This window comes from Camelina sativa, chromosome 12 (genome assembly GCF_000633955.1).
Source record: "Camelina sativa cultivar DH55 chromosome 12, Cs, whole genome shotgun sequence".
Taxonomy (NCBI): Eukaryota; Viridiplantae; Streptophyta; class Magnoliopsida; order Brassicales; family Brassicaceae; genus Camelina; species Camelina sativa.
Window position 1 is genome coordinate 124,562 of NC_025696.1, and position 3,290 is coordinate 127,851.

Below are 3,290 nucleotides of genomic sequence, written 5' to 3' on the forward strand. Positions count from 1 at the left end.
TTTTTGCTTGATGTAGGTATATCCAGAATCTTGGACAGCCGTATATGTGGCACTGGACAATGTGGGGATGTGGAACTTAAGGAGTGAATACTGGGCGAGGCAATACTTAGGACAACAATTCTACCTCCGAGTTTATTCTCCAGCTCACTCTCTAAGAGATGAATACCTTTTGCCTAAGAATGCTTTGTTGTGTGGCCGAGCCTCCAATAAACAACACACGCCCATAATCACTCCTTGAAATCGTATTGGCTTGATTGTATGATCATACCAATCGTAAATGGATGATTTAGGGATATATTCTATTTTAATATATTAAGTTCTTTAATTCTTTTATATATCTATAGCGAGGTATATGTTTAAATAAATTTTAATTATGTACACCCAAATTTAATGAAAAATTATAATGGATACAATAGTGGATTGTCTAGAATTTCGGTGTTTATTTTATTGAAGAGAAGACATGGTTTTTTCTAAATTTTTAGTGTTTTTGAGACAATATTATTTGGAGTTGATATTATGGTTAACACTAGAAGGAAAAGACAATATTTTCATATGAATCAAACAAGTACATAAGTACATAACGAATTAAAAAACTTAATATGAACAAAAAAACAGAGTTATAAAAGAAAATAGTTAACGAATTAAAAAACTTAATATGAACAAAAAAACAGAGTTAACGAATTAAAAAACTTAATATGTACTAATGATTCATTCAAGGATGACACGTTAATTAATCCTAGTTTTTATTGGTAAAGAAAAAAAGGTTGAATTAGAACAAACTACAAGATGAATGAAGAGAACAAAAGAAAGTCAACTTAAGCGATGCATGTGAATCAACAACTCCACTCTTCTAGTGGTTAGTGACATTAAATAGTTGTAGTACTTAGATTATGAACCCAAGATTGACTTATTATTAACGATTTGAATTAAGAGTAAAAATACAGTAAATTTTTTTTTAAAAAACGGGGTTATAAGATTCGTTGGGTGATTAGATATACGCATGAATGAATGAATATATAATTTAGTGAGGCAGCTAACGCAATGTATTATGTATACTTTAATGACGCGAAAGAATAGTAGTAGTAAAATATGTAGTACAGTTTAGTAGATGAACAAACGAATAGGTAAAGGGCACGTGGCGGGGAAGGTCACGAGGTAAGAAGAAGATAATGGTGTGTAAACGTAGTAGTTCATGCCATTGCCAGGCCCAGGCCGAGGCCGGTACGAGAGAGAGAGAGAGAGAGAGTCTGTCTGATCCGACAAGGAATGCTTCTAGTCCACACAATGTCAGCCTTCTTTCTTTTTTTCTTAAAAAAAATCCTTTAATTATCTCAACAAGACAACAACACACTCTGCGTCACTTAATAAAAAAATCCAACGGTNTCCGCTTAAGCTTGCGGATTACTTTAAGATCAAAGGCGTTTTTAAAGTGGGGAGCATCCCTGACAAGCCGAGGAGAGGANGGTTGGATCTCGCCGTTAAAAGTCAGTCTTTCCACGTCTACTAACTCTAGTGTACTGTTCCTAAACGGCTAAACCAAAACACTGTGACGACCGTGACTTTTATCTATCCATACCCTAACGGCGCAGTAGACGCCGTGAGTGGAGACGACAAAGAGAGAGAGAGAGAGAAAGAGAGAAAGAAAGAAAGGTGTCATTTTTTTTAATTACTACAGTAGTATTTTTCGTAATCTCTCTCTCTCTTTGTGAATAGGTAAGCTCTGCTNCCAAAGTTACCACCTCGATGGATACAGCTTCTGGGTTGTCGGGTGAGAATATATAATAGCTAAACCACCCTCTAATTATAATAGTGAAAATGTATAATATTGCATCTCTGATGTAAGTGAGTTTATATTGTCCACAGGATGGATAGAGGAACATGGTCAAAAGCAAGTAGGCGAGAGTATAATTTGAGGGATGCTGTTTCTCGCTCTACTACTCAGGTATAAAATCTTACTCCATATTTCTACATTTCCGAAAGAAAAATATAAAGAGCTAGCTCTAATGTCATCTTGTAACAAAAATTGAAAATGAAGAAGGAATGGATTTTTTGGTTGATGTAGGTATATCCAGAATCTTGGACAGCCGTATACGTGGCACTGGACAATGTGGGGATGTGGAACTTAAGGAGTGAATACTGGGCGAGGCAATACTTAGGACAACAATTCTACCTCCGAGTTTATTCTTCAGCTCACTCTCTAAGAGATGAATACCTTTTGCCTAAGAATGCTTTGTTGTGTGGCCGAGCCTCCAATAAACAACACACGCCCATAATCACTCCTTGAAATCGTATTGGCTTGATTGTATGATCATACCAATCGTAAATGGATGATTTAGGGATATATTCTATTTTAATATATTAAGTTCTTTAATTCTTTTATATATCTATAGCGAGGTATATGTTTAAATAAATTTTAATTATGTACACCCAAATTTAATGAAAAATTATAATGGATACAATAGTGGATTGTCTAGAATTTCGGTGTTTATTTTATTGAAGAGAAGACATGGTTTTTTCTAAATTTTTAGTGTTTTTGAGACAATATTATTTGGAGTTGATATTATGGTTAACACTAGAAGGAAAAGACAATATTTTCATATGAATCAAACAAGTACATAAGTACATAACGAATTAAAAAACTTAATATGAACAAAAAAACAGAGTTATAAAAGAAAATAGTTAACGAATTAAAAAACTTAATATGAACAAAAAAACAGAGTTAACGAATTAAAAAACTTAATATGTACTAATGATTCATTCAAGGATGACACGTTAATTAATCCTAGTTTTTATTGGTAAAGAAAAAAAGGTTGAATTAGAACAAACTACAAGATGAATGAAGAGAACAAAAGAAAGTCAACTTAAGCGATGCATGTGAATCAACAACTCCACTCTTCTAGTGGTTAGTGACATTAAATAGTTGTAGTACTTAGATTATGAACCCAAGATTGACTTATTATTAACGATTTGAATTAAGAGTAAAAATACAGTAAATTTTTTTTTAAAAAACGGGGTTATAAGATTCGTTGGGTGATTAGATATACGCATGAATGAATGAATATATAATTTAGTGAGGCAGCTAACGCAATGTATTATGTATACTTTAATGACGCGAAAGAATAGTAGTAGTAAAATATGTAGTACAGTTTAGTAGATGAACAAACGAATAGGTAAAGGGCACGTGGCGGGGAAGGTCACGAGGTAAGAAGAAGATAATGGTGTGTAAACGTAGTAGTTCATGCCATTGCCAGGCCCAGGCCGAGGCCGGTACGAGAGAGAGAGAGAGAGAG

At 33.9% G+C, this 3,290-nt stretch overlaps 1 pseudogene; it reads left to right on the top strand.

Annotated features, from left to right (window-relative positions):
- Positions 1 to 2,476, top strand: part of LOC104729149 — a 5,806-nt pseudogene extending 3,330 nt beyond the window's left edge.